The following is a 13,692-nucleotide window of genomic DNA, read 5'->3' as shown; positions in this document are numbered from 1 at the left end:
CTCCGCCTCTCGGGGCGCTCGGCCGGCTGGTGGAGCTCTGGGCGGCCAGTGGCGGGCCCCTGCTCGGAACCGCCCCCCACCGCAGCCCGGAGCCGTAGTCCAGGCGGGCGTCCCGTCCCCCCATTCCCAGCCGCCTTCCGCCGATTGCCCGCCCCCTCCGCTCCGCAGCGCCGCCCCGGAGCGCGACCCCCGACCCGGGTCCAAGAACCGCCCTCCCTCCAGCCGTGCGCTTCATCGCGGGTCCGCGGCTCCCCCCGCGCCCTGTGGCCTGGGCTGTGCCTCCGGGGACACCTGTCCCCTCAGAGTCACTGAGGAGTGACCGTGTAAGGCAAACGCAGAAGGACTGCCACTGTGTGAGTGCCTGGGGCAGTCGAACTCAGACAGACAGAAGGTAGAGCGGTGGGTGTGCGGCGGGGCGGGGTGACCGTTTAATGAGCACAGACATTCTGTCCGTCTCTCTGCCCAGAACTGACTCAGGCTCCTCTGAATTCTCTACCCTTGGACCTGCATCACCCAGTTGTTAGCCAGAACCCTCTTAAGTTTCCTTAGCCGGAATCCCCTCGTCTCTACATCAGATCACCCTCCATATCTGACCAGGTACCTCATTCCCCACGATCACCGCCCCCCCCCCCCCCCGGAACCTCCGGTGCTAGCCCATCGCCCTGGCTGCCTTCAGCGAGAATCCTGTTCGGTCGGTTGAGCAAAGACTGACTATCCAGTTAGTGATTTTCCATCCCCCGTCCCCGCCCCAACTTGCTCCTTGACTCTGAATCCCCACTTGTCCATGCTGTATTTGCAAGTGACCCTGCTTCTATACCGAGGCTTCTTTTCCCCTGTTGCAAAGTCCTGAATAAATCTCTTTTCACTGCTCTAACTACTGTGCAGTTCTGGTTTTCTTTGACATGTCAGTTTGGGATGAGGAGAAAGTTCTGGAGATTGGTAGCAGTGATGTACAACAGTGTGAACATACTTAATGCCACTCAACCATATACTTAAGAATAGTTTAAACGTTACATTTATGTTATGCACGTGTTACAAAAATAAAAAACAAAGCCGGTTAGTATTTTTAAAAGATTAAACAAAAAGTTAAATGCATAAAAGAAGCATCAGTCCAGAGATCCTACAGCAGCCCCTCCCCACATTTATCTCCTTGTCTCAGAGTTCTTGGCCCCTCTCTTTTAGGGTTGCCTGATAAAAATACAGAACACCAAGTTTGAATTTCAGATAAGAAATGAATATATATATATATAGATATATAGATAGATATTCCAAACTAAACGAGACACACTTTAAAAAACTAGTTTATTTGAAATTCAAAATTAAGTAAATGTTTTTGTTCGCTAAATCTGGCAAACTTAACTCTCTTCTTAAAACTCTTTGAGTTTTGTCCTCCTTCCCTGCTGCCCACCCCCATCCTAGAGTTATTTTTGAGAGAGAGAGAGTCAGAGAGAGTGTGAGAGGGATAGGGGCAGAGAGAGAGGGAGACACAATCTGAAGCAGGCTCCAGGCTCTTAGCTGTCAGCACAGAGCCTGATTCGGGGCTTGAACTTAGGAACCGCAAGATCATGACCTGATAAATACTGTCTTTTTTTGACAAGAACATTCCAATGTCTTGCTGGCTGCAGCATACGATCGCCACCAATGATGACAAAGAGATGTGTTTCCACCTGTACTGTAGACTGAATATTTGTGTCCTCACCCCCTCAAATTAATATATTGAAGCACTAACCCCTGGTTTGATGGTACTTGGACATAGGCCTTTGGGAAGTAATTAGAGTTAGGTGAGGTCATGAGGGTGGTGCCCTCATGATGAGAGTAGAGCTCTTAAAAGAAAAGACACCAGAGAGGTTGCTCTCTCTCTCCACCATGCAAGGACATAGCCAGAAGATGGCCATCTGCAAGCTGGGAAGAGAGTTCCCACTAGGAACCAAATATGCTGGCACCTTGATTTTGGACTTCCAGCCTCTGGAACAGTGAGAAATAGATTTATGGTGTTTAAGCCACTCAGTCTATGGTATTTTGTTTTTGACTAATACAACCTGCAAACACATTTTCTCCTCACTCCACCCGAACAATGAGCAGGTATTTTTAATGTTTATTTGTTTATTTTGAGAGAAGAAAAAGAGAACAAGCAGGGCAGGGGCAGAGAGAGAATCCCAAACAATCTCACAGCACAGAGCTTGACATGGGGCTCAATCTCACGAACGTCAGGATCATGACCTGAGCTGAAATCAAGAGTCAGATGCTTAACTGACCAAGCCACCCAGGCGGCCCTACTGAGCAAGTTTTTAAAGGTCTTTTCAGATAGTCAAAACACATCGAAGAAGGGGAAGTGTGTCATTCAGAAAGGAGAGCATGCAAGCTTGGGGCCCTGCAATTCATTCTTCGTGCAACTTTGGGCAGGTCATCTAAATGAGACCTCAGCTGACTCATCTATAAATTGGGCTTGCGAGTGCTTGCCCTGCCTCCTTTTGAGAACTGCAGAGAAAGGATGTCAAAGCACCTAGTGATCTATAAAGATTATTCGTACATGAAAGGAAATTCCTATGTGCTCCAGGATGTTTGTCTATACACAGACACATACATAGACACACAGACATACACAGACACAGACACACAGACACACAGACACACACATAGACACACACACACACCACCACCACCACCACCACCACCACCACCATAGCAGCCCCCAATCCAGACCACCCAGTTCACCCTCTGTTAATACTCCATAAAAGCTCTTTCCCTAATCTACTGAGAGGCTCATCCCACACCTAATTTGAAAGGTTTCCTAGGAGCTGGATTGTAAAGACATTTAATCTCAGCCACTTGAGCTGCAGTGGGAATCCTTGACCTCAGGTTGGTTGGACAAAAAAAACCCACTGTCATCCTAATGTGTGAACACTGAGACCCTACCTGCCCTTGTTGGCCTGCCAGGTCACTCCATTTATATGAGATATCCAGGATAGGGAAACCACAGAGACAATGCAGATCGGTGGCTGGTGGGAGCTGGGGGGAAGGGAGAATGGGAAGTTGCAAACTTGATGGGTGCAAACTTTTATGTTGGGGTGATGGAAAGGTTTTGGAGTTACATAAAAGTGCTGATTGCACAACATTGTGAATGTACTAAATGCCACTGAATTTTTCACTGTATTTTATTTTTTTTTAGTTTATTTGTTTTTTAATTTACATCCAAGTTAGTTAGCATATAATGCAACAATGATTTCAGGAGTAGAATCCGGTGATTCATCCCCTATGTATAATACCCACTGCTCATCCCCACAAGTGTCTTCCTTAATGCCCCTTGCCCATTTAGCCTATCCCCTCTCCCACAGCCCCTCCAGCAACCCTCTGTTCTCTATATTTAAGAGTCTCTTATGTTTTGTCCCCTCCCTGTTTTTATATTATTTTTGCTTCCCTTCATTTATGTTCATCTGTATTGTATCTTAAATTCCTCATACTAGTGAAGTCATATATTTGTCTTTCTCTGACTGACTGTACTGAATTTTTCACTTTAAAATGGTCCCTTTTATATGTCTTTTGCCTCGCTTAAAAAAAATGACAGTGGGGTCTAAGAAGTGCTGTGTAAGCATTAGCTATTATCCAGTATGCATTCCTGGACTTCCCCAAAGGAGGGCCCAGCCTGTGTCTTATATTTTTGTAGCCTCCTCTGTGAGGAGAGTGTACTGGATGTGAGATGGAATCAGAGAATTTGAGAGCTTGAAAATACCTCACAGGTCATAGAGATGATGCTCCGCCGACGGAGGAGAGAAAGGGCAAGGAGGCCATAGGCCGCAGGCCTTTCCTGTGTGTCAGGAAAGACACAACAGTGTCCCTTGTCACCATTCTCTCAGCACACGCTTATTGAGTGCTTGCCCCATGCCTTCAAACACGTCAGGGAAACAGACACTTGAGCAGATGATGGCCAGAGTGTGATCGTGTTTCCACACAAGCAGTGGAAGGGAGCATTGGGCTCTCAGAGGCTTGGAGTGTCCAGTTAAGATTGCTTTGTGTTGTGCCACATAGAAACCTCCCTTCAGGGTTTAAGTGTTAGGAGTTTCCTTTTCCACATTGTAGGAAAACCGGTCGTAGGCAGCACAGGGCTGATACTATGGCTTCATGGTTCATTGAGGAACCTGGAATTTTCTTTCTGCTCTGCCCTTAGCACATGGCTGTCATCCTTATGGGTGTAAAATGTGTGCTCCACTCCCCAGCACTGCATCTGAGTTCCAGGTGGGAAGGCAGGAAGCACAAAGCAAAAAGGTAAAAGGGAGATATGAGCCCAGTCTATTCTCATTCTCTCTCTCTCTCTCTCTCTCTCTCTCTTTTTTAAGCTTTACTTATTTTTGAGAGAGAGCATGTGCAAGCAGGGGAGGGGCAGAGAGGGAGGGGGACAGAGGATCCAAAGCAGGCCCTGAGCTGACAGCAGTGAGCCTAATGTGGGGCTTGAACTCATCAGCCATGAGATCATTACCTGAGCCAAAGTCAGCTGCTCAACCGAATGAGCCACCCAGGCATGTCTGTTCCATTTTTTGAAAGCTTCCCTAAGAATCTCTATCCAGCAACTTCCTCTTACATTTTATTGGCCAGGACTGGATCGTATGCTCTGCTAACTCCAAGGGAGTCTTGAGAAGTGGGTATTTTTCACTGGGTACATTACTGTCCTGAACAAAACTGAGATTGTACCAGGAAGAATGGGAGAACGAACAGAGGGCAGTCAACTGTGCAGTGTCTGCTAGAGTGACCTAGAGCTCATTCTGGGAGTTGGGGGTTGCCCAGGGAAGTCTTTCTATAGCATGTGATGCCAGAGATGAAGTTTAGAGGATAAGTAGGAGTTACTCCGGTGAAGCAGGGTGGAGTTAAAGGCATTCCAGGGGCACGAACAGCAGGAGTGTATCAATTAAGGTAAGCCTAGCTACTGCAACAAACCGCAATTTACATAACGTCTCACTAATTAATGGAACGTCCAAATCAGTTGCCTGGTTTTCCTTCATGTTTTAACTCAGGGACACGGGCGCTTTCCGCCTTTGGCTCTGCCATCTTCAACCTAGGGCTTTCAAATTTGCAACTTTCCTTAGAAGGGGAGAAAGAACATGAAGAATACGTGGGTGGTTTGGAGAAACAGGCCTGGAAGCAGCATACAACGCTCTTACTCATATTCCATTGGCTAGGGCTTGTTCAAGTGGCCACATGTAACTGCAGAGGAGGCTGGGAAATACAGTCTATCTATTCTCCCCAGAGAAAGAGGTAGCCAGTTTGTGCAACAATGATCAGGATGTGAGAAAATGTACACTTGGGAGCGGAATAGGAAATAGGAGACAAGACCATAAGCAGTTTGATGTCACCGAAGTTCAAGACAGAGAGGGGTGGGGATGAGACTGAGAAGTAAGTGGGAACCAGGCCACAATACTGGGTACCATTTTGGGAGCTCCTACTCCATGCCAGGCAATACACTTGGTACTTTACATATATACTCTCAGTTATGTGGCGCATCTGAGTTGTGGAGAAGAGGTGGGAGATGGTCTATGTTTATTTGTCTTGCATAACAATCCTATTTCCTAGAAAATGCTTAGAGCTTTATTGTATGCAAAACATAAGTACATGTACAATATTGAATACTTACAAGAATCTGGTGAGGAAAATATTCCCATCATCCCCATGAAGTATTGGAGAAAAATGAGACTTTGAGAGGTTTAAGAACTTGTCCAAGGTCAGACAGATCCACCTCTTAATAAGCACTCTCATCCACTATATTATATTACCTCTTGAAGAGGGTCTCATGTGTCCTAGTAAAGAGTCTGGACTTGAGCCAGCATGTGTCAAAACCTTGGGACCATAGCCATTGGGTCTGGAAAAAGCCATCTCATTCTGATGCCAAAACTGGGCTCCCTCAGAATTGCTCAGACTTACCTATAATCAGTGGCAGCAGGGGCAGGAAGGACTTCATGAAACCATGGATGTGTTCTTCTTGGGGCCGCACCTGGCTCTTCCAGGTGAGGAAGGTCCCCATTTTCAGACAGAGGGGACAGGGAGCTTCAGTGCCCCTCTCTGAGCCCAAAGAGGTAGTGCTCCTATCAACCAATACTGTAGAAGAAGCCAGAATTGAGGGTGGTAGGAGAGCTGTAAGGTATTCGAGTGAGTCATTTTGGGCTCAGAACTCTCTGTGCCTTTACTTTGAAAATGGAGACCTTCCTCACCAGCGAAAAGAGAGAGGGGAATGTAAGTGGGACCAGAGGCAAGGCCAACTTATCCACCAAGCACAGTAACAATACTTTCAAGGGACCACAAAAATATTTTAATTAAAATCAGAAGAGAAAAATGAACCGTAGATTCAGGAAGATATTTTAATATATATTAATATATTCATCTATATGCCAATATAGTCATAAAACCTAATTTTTAATATTTTTTTACAAAGTAAGGTCCTCACGAAGGCAAAAGTGCTGTCTATGAAAGTAATAATGAGGCTGGTGGGTGAAAGTGATGGAGAGACAGGGAGGTGTGTGTGTGTGTGTGTGTGTGTGTGTGTGTGTGTGTGTGTTTCAAGGCACAGATTGAGGCCCCAGAGTTTTGGGCTGTCATGTCTCCAGCTCTTAGACTCACAGTCATACTTATGGTCACAGGCTGCCAGTGTCCATCTCACTGAACTCCACATATCACGACAGGCTCTAAGAAATTGCACCCTGGACCCTGGTGCCCTGCCCTGCATGGATCTGCATTACAGGAGCTGCACCCCTCCTTTCCTGGCACAGTGTCCACAGCTCTGGAATCCCACTTGTGTGGGAGCTGGACATAGGGCAGCAGGACTAATCCTTGAAATAGCTCAGGGAGGATTATCCCAGCCTCTCAGCAGCAGGCTGCACAGCCGGGCTCATCCCCAGGGAGGAGAAGGCCAGAGCAGGGTGGCTGCCCAAAGTAGGAAGACTAGGGAAGGTGAATACCCAGCAGAGGTTCTGCATGGGGCACTGCGAGAAGGGGGGCCTAAGGGGTGGAGCTAAATCCTCAGAGGTGAGATTATGCAAATAAAGACAATTCCAGGCAGAGATCTGAAGCTTGAAAAAAAATCCAGCGGTGGGGGGTGGGGGGGAATAACTTAAATTATAAAAAATTTTGAAGTATGAAAGATGAAATAATCCCTTAAAGTACTTATTTAACAACCAAGTCATTCTGACACAATAAACCATATGTGAAATGTCCTCTCCCCACCCACACACACCCAAGGCACCCACCTTTCCTGCCCCCTCAACTACCATTCAGGCTCTGGCAGCTTTTCTTTCTTACCATCTCATAAACCAAGCAAGTACTGAAATCCTGTCTTCTCCAGTAGATGACAAAGAAGGCAAGTCCCAATTTTCTGGAGCCCAATTCAGTATAGGGAGAATACTCCTGATCCTGAAAGTGTGTGAATCCGCTTAATCACTATGCAAATTGGCCTTCTGGTAAGCTCACGTTTATGCATAGAAATGATAATCCAGATAGAAGGACCAGGTAAAAAGTGGGCTAGGAGAGCCAGAGATTGGGTATGAGTCATGGGTGGCTCCCGCAGGTTGGAGATGGGGGTGCAGGGGGGAAGGGAGGCTGTTGTTTCAATGTTTGGGTGGACATGCTGAGGACAGGAGGGTCTGGGTAAATCTGGGTGACTGGAGAAAGCAGAAGCTGAGTGGTAGATCTGGGGCCCAGACTGCAGAGGCCTATGCTCTGGTAGACAGCAGTCATTTGTGGGCATTGAGCACTTGAAATGTGGCTTGTGTGTGCCACTAAGGAACTGAACTGTTAATGCACTGAATTTTAAGTAACTTAAAAATTAATTTTAAAATGGATTCAGTTATTGGAAAACTTAAATAATGTGTGAGACAACTTGGGTATGTGAATTTACTTTTTCAACCTAAATTTTGTGGAATCTAAATACAGACTGTGTATTTCCAATAAAAATTGAGGATGCCAACTGAAATGTGGCATAAGTATAAAATACCAATAAACTCTTGGGACTTAACATGAGAAAAGAAAATTTTCAAGTTATCGTTTATAATTTTTAATATAAGTTTAGATATATAGATTATATAAATAATTTCACTTTTTCTTCCCCCAATTTTTTTTCTAAGTAATCTCTAAGCCCAACATGGGGCTCAAACTCACAACTCCAAGAATCCAGAGTTGCATGCTCCACCAACTGAGTCAGGCAGGTGCCCCAAAATTAATTTCACTTTTAAAAACCTTTAAAAAATGTGGCTACTAGAAGCTTCAAAGTCACACATTTTGCTCACATTATATTTCTTTTTTTTTTTTAATTTTTAATGTTTTTTTTTTTTTTTTTTTTTTGAGAGAGAGAAAGACAGGGAGCAAGTAGGGGAGGGGCAGCGAGAGAGGGAGACACAGAATTCGAAGCAGGCTCCAGGCTCTGAGCTGTCAGCACAGAGTCCGATGTGGGGCTCGAACCCACGAACCATGAGATCATGACCTGAGCAAAGTCAGATGCCTAACTGACTGAGCCACCCAGGCGCCCTAACTCACATTATATTTCTATTGAACAGCTCCTCCCCAGATGTAAAGGCTGTTAACTCTGGCTTCAGACGGAAGAGAAAAATTAGTAAAGAAGGGCAGAAGGCTTTCTAGGACAGGGCCGAAGATAGCCTGGTGGTAGGAGCAGGGTGGTGGGGGAGAAGGGAGAACAGAGACAGCTTGATGTGGCTATGTTAAAAATGTGTTTCAAGGGGCACCTGGGTGGCTCAGTCCATTAAGCATCCGACTTCAGCTCAGGTCATGATCTCTTGGTTCGTGAGTTCGAGCCCTGTGCCAGGCTCTGTGCTGACAGCTCAGAGCCTGGAGCCTGTTTTGGATTCTGTGTCTCCCCTTATCGCTGCCCCTCCACGGCTCGCTCGCTCTCTTTCAAAAATAAATAAATAAATTTTAAAAAATCTTTTTAAAAAATGCGTTTCAGGAGGCGGGCTGTGTCTGTTAGTTTATATCCTGAGGCTTGGGTACCTCTATACCCCTAGATCCATACCCCTCAGTGCCGCTGTGGCCTCCTCCCCCATTCTTTGTTCATGTGCTGGCAGAGCGTGTCCCACCTATAGTGGCCTAACCATTACTGGGCCACAAGCTTTTCCAGCACATGGATCATTGCTTCTTCCTCCTTGTAGGCACAGTATTAACATCACACTGTAGTTACAAGTGACATTTAGCAAATATTTTGCTGACAGATGGAATGACAGTCCAATTGCTGTTCGCTTCAGTGGACTAACCAGTGTGTGCTGGGCTTAAGAGACCTTAAGGAAAGAGGAGGATGGGCCCTGAGAGACGGGAGGCAGAGGGGCCAGAGCCTGCTTGGGGAGGACTGTCCTCATCCCCTGGGGAAGTTCCAGGGAGCCCTAGGAAGTGGAAGAGGACCGTGTCTGTGTCAATCTAATAACAGCCTCCTAGCCCATCTTTCATCTGGATTTTTTTTTTTTTTTTTTGCAGTAGCTTTCTAACTGGTCTTCTGCTTCCACTCTTGACACCTTCAGTCTGTTCTCAACATGGCAGCCAGAGGTGTCCTTTTGAAACATGGTAGGTCATGTGATTCCTCGGTTCAAAACCCTTATCTGAGAGTAAAGCCCTAGACCCTTAAAATCGCCTATGTGGGAACAGCCTCTGAGGTGACCCCCATGATCCCCACTGCCTGGTGTTCATGCCCTGTGCAACTCCTGCCCCTTGAGCGTGGACAGAACCTGTGACTTGCTTCTAACCAAGAGAATACAGCAAAGGTGACAGGACAGGAGTGACTACATGTACCTGATTACATTATATAAGAATACAAAATTGTAATAACATGTTGACAGGGGCAAGCCCTGGCTGCCTTTGAAGAAGTGGGCTGCTGTGTTACAAGCTGCCATATGGAGAGGGTCGACAGGGCTGGGCAGCAAGGAGCTGAGGCAGCCTCCGGTCTGCTTCCACAAGAACTGAGCCCTTCCATTTCCATCCAGCAGCCTGCAAGGAACTGAATGCTGCCATGTGAGCTTGGAAGCAGATCCTTCTCCATTCAGGCCCCGATGAGAACCCAGCCCTGGACAACACTTTCTGTTTTTAATTAAGATATAATTCACAAGGGCGCCAACTTCGGCTCAGGTCATGATCTCTCAGTTGGTGGGTTCGAGCCCTGCATCTGGCTCGCTTCTATAGGTGTGGGACCTGCTTCGGATCCTCTATCCTCCTCTCTCTTTGCCCCTCCCTTGCTCACGCTCTCTCTCTCTCTCTCTCTCTCTCTCTCTCTCTCAAAAATAAAAATAAAATATTTTAAGAAATAATTTTTAAAAATATATAATATACCATATAATTAGCCCTTTTAAGGTATAAAATCCAGTGGGTATATAGTATATTTAGAAAATTGGGCAACGATCACCACTATCTAGTTCCAAAATATTTTCATCACACTGGAAACTCTATATCCATCCCATCAGAGGTCATTACCCATTCTCTCCTCCCCTGCCCAGCCTCCCCCCTCCCGCAAACCACTGGTTTCCTTCCTGTCTCTGGGGACATCTTTCCTGCTGCCTTACAGAGGACCCAGTTCACTCAAGCCCAGACTTCTGCCTTCCAAAAACTGTGAGATAATAAATGTGTGGTGTTTATAGCCTCTAAGTTTGTGGTAAAGTTATTGCACAGCAATAAACAAGGAATACTGATTTTGGTGCTGAAATGGGGATGCTGCAGTAACAAAAAAAAGGGAGGAATGTGGGAGTGGCTTTGGAAGGGTGTGGTGGGCAGAGCTGGGAGAAATTTTGAGGAGGTGGTAGAAGGAGCCAGTATTGCCTTGATTTGATTGTTAGCAGCAGTGTGGACTTGGAGGGCTTGCCAGTGAGGATTAAAAGGAAGTGAGGATTTTATTGATAGCAACTGGAGGAAGGGGTCCTCATTAGGTAGCAGCAGAAAGTTTACAAACATTGTCTCCTGCAGCTCTGTGGAAAATAGAACATGTAAGTGATAAATTGGTTAATATAGCTGAGATTAACAAGCACAACACTGAGGTGCTGCCAGGTTGCTTCTAGCTGCTTCTAGTAAAATGTGAGAGCAGAGAGATAAGTTGAGGTGGAAAATGGTTTAAAAACTGTTGAATGTCAGGACTCGATTTGGAAAATTCTCGGCCTCCTTACATAGCAAAAGGTGCTAAAATTAAGAAATGGCCTCCATGCACATGGAATAAATAAACACCGGTTTAGAAAAAAGGCAGAAGGTGTGAGGACACCATCTTTTGTTAGAACATCATGAAGATCAAAGGATCAGAGTAGTATTGAGTCACACAAAGGAATGTTTCAAGAGATTAAGGATGTGCCTCCCAGAACCTTTTAATCTAACCATGGGGCCTTGAGGAAGCTTAAGTGAGTTATCCCATGGCCATCTGAGCAGGAGCTGGGTAGAGAAGGGCTTATCTCGCAGAGATCTGGGATATAGCTTTTGCCTAATGGAATAAACCCCACTGAAATCCGCAGAAGACACACAAAGTTTTTGAGAAAGCTGTTTCAGCAAGTGCACCGCCAGCTTGAACTGTAAGGGATAGAGTGCAAAATGAGAGGGGGCTGTAGGATCTTCCAAATTCTGCTGGCAAGTAAAAAAAGCTTGTAAAACTACTCAGGTACATGGGGTATCTGCGTGCCCCAGTAGGTTGGCTCAGGTCATGATCTCATGGTTTGTGAGATTGAGCCTGGAAACAGGCTGTGTGCTGAGCGTGGAGCCTGCTTGGGATTCTCTCGCTCCCTCTTCCTTTTCCCCTCCTCCCTCAAAATAAATAAATAAACTTAAAAAAAAAACCTATTCAGAAGCAAATGCGTATGAACTTTCATGAGAAAGGATGACCCAGAGGACAGTACCCAGAAAGCAGAGCCAAGAAACATGGATTATTCTCAGGTCTTAAAACCTAATCAGGGAACACCCAACATTTGCTCATCTGGATTTCAGAACTGCTGTGGACCAGTGATTCCTTTGTACCTCCTACATTACCCTTTTTTGAACAAGAATGTCAATAGCTGTTATCCCACCATTGTATGTTATGTTTATGGAGGCAGATAACTTGGTTTTTTATTAAAGTTTATTTATTTTGAGAGAGAGAGAGAGCACAAGCAGGGGAGGGGCAGAGAGAGAGAGGGAGAGAGAGAGAATCCCAAGCAGGCTCTGAGATGTCAGCACAGAGCCCAATGAGGGGCTCAGACCTACGAACTGTGAGATCATGACCTGAGCCAAAATGAAGAATTGGATGCTTAACTAACTGAGCCACCCAGGCACCCCAGAGGCAGATAACTTTTATCTTTCGTTTTACAAGTCAAGTAAGAGGAACAGCTAAAGGAAGCTCATCTATACCTAAACCTGCTTTAGATGAGTTTCTGGACTTTGATCTTGGAGGGGAGGGCATGAATTTATTTTGCAAATGCAATGGACATGAGTCACTGGGGGACAGAGGGCAAAGTGGACAGACTCTGAGGTGACCCCCATGACCCCCACCTCTTTGTAGTCACACCATTGCATAATCCCCTTTTCTCAGGTATATGGGCAGGACCTGTGCCTTGCTTCTAATTGATAAAGTTCACTAAAGGTGACAGTTTATATGTGATTATGCATCCATGATTATGTTACATAAGATTCTACACCTGTCTTGCCAGGGCCATGACTCCCTTGCTGTCTTTGAAGAAGCAGGATGCCTTGTTGGGAGCTGCCATATGGTGAGGGCCACACAGTAAGGAGCTAAGAGATACCTCCAGTAGATATCCAGTTGACTGAGGGCTTCCATTCAGCAGTCTGCAAGCAACTGAATGCTGCCACATGAGCTTGGAAGCAGATCCTCCCTTAGTTGAACCCTATATAAGAACCCAGCTCTGGGGCGCCTGGGGGGGCTCAGTCGGTTGAGCGTCCGACTTCGGTTCAGGTCACAATTTCGTGATTCATGAGTTCAAGCCCTGTATCGGGCTCTGTGCTGACAGTCAGGGCCTGGAGCCTGCTTTCGATCCTGTGTCTCCCTCTCTCTCTGCCCCTCCCCCACCTCTCTCTCTTTCAAAAAATGAATAAACATTAAAAAAAAAAAAAAAAGAACCCAGTTTTGCCCAAAACTTTGACTGCAACCTTACAGGGAATCCAGTTAAGCTGTGCCCAGACTTCCAGCCTGCAGAAGTTGTGAGACGGTGTGTGTCGTTTGAAGCTGCTACATTTGTGCAACCCGGCAATACAGCACTGATACAGCCTACAGCCCCTTCTCAGTCTGAGCTTCACCCACCTTCTCAGGGCAGGAGTGCCACTGGGCCCCAGGTTCTCTCTACCATAGCCACACGGTCCCTTGCTGGTCTTCAAAACCACCAGGAAACACCTGTGTCCTGTCTTGGCACTTGCTCTCCCTCTTCTGGATGCCCTTCCTGCACATAAATACATGACTCACTCCTTTGCCTCATTCAGATTATTGCCTAAATTTCACCATTGCAGTGAGGTCTTCCTTTGTCACGCTTTAAAAATTGTAGCACACCTCTACCTGTCCCCAACACTCCCTACCTCCCTTTCTTTATTTTTCTCCAATGTTTTTTTATCATCATTTTTGCTCGTTTTATTTTTTACTGTATCGTTCCCAGATCATGGGATGTGCTCATTAAGTACTAGGAGAGAAAATAAATGAACCGTAGGGATTCGTGGATGTTGGGGATGGTTGGGATAATGAAGAGGAAGAGACTGTAAGGCTGG

The 13,692-nt window shown here is 46.0% G+C and overlaps 1 long non-coding RNA gene across 1 annotated transcript; it reads left to right on the top strand.

The window, feature by feature from the left end:
* The first annotated feature begins 88 nt into the window (after positions 1-88).
* Positions 89-874, top strand: LOC125918730 (uncharacterized). The gene is made up of 2 exons (XR_007456562.1): positions 89-353; positions 467-874. It is a non-coding gene; the product is annotated as an uncharacterized LOC125918730 (long non-coding RNA).
* Positions 875-13,692: the final 12,818 nt, after the last annotated feature.

The sequence above is a fragment of the Panthera uncia genome, chromosome B4, assembly GCF_023721935.1.
Source record: "Panthera uncia isolate 11264 chromosome B4, Puncia_PCG_1.0, whole genome shotgun sequence".
NCBI lineage: Eukaryota > Metazoa > Chordata > Mammalia > Carnivora > Felidae > Panthera > Panthera uncia.
The sequence above is the reverse complement of the archived record's forward strand: the minus strand, read 5'-3'. Positions and strand labels throughout refer to the sequence as shown.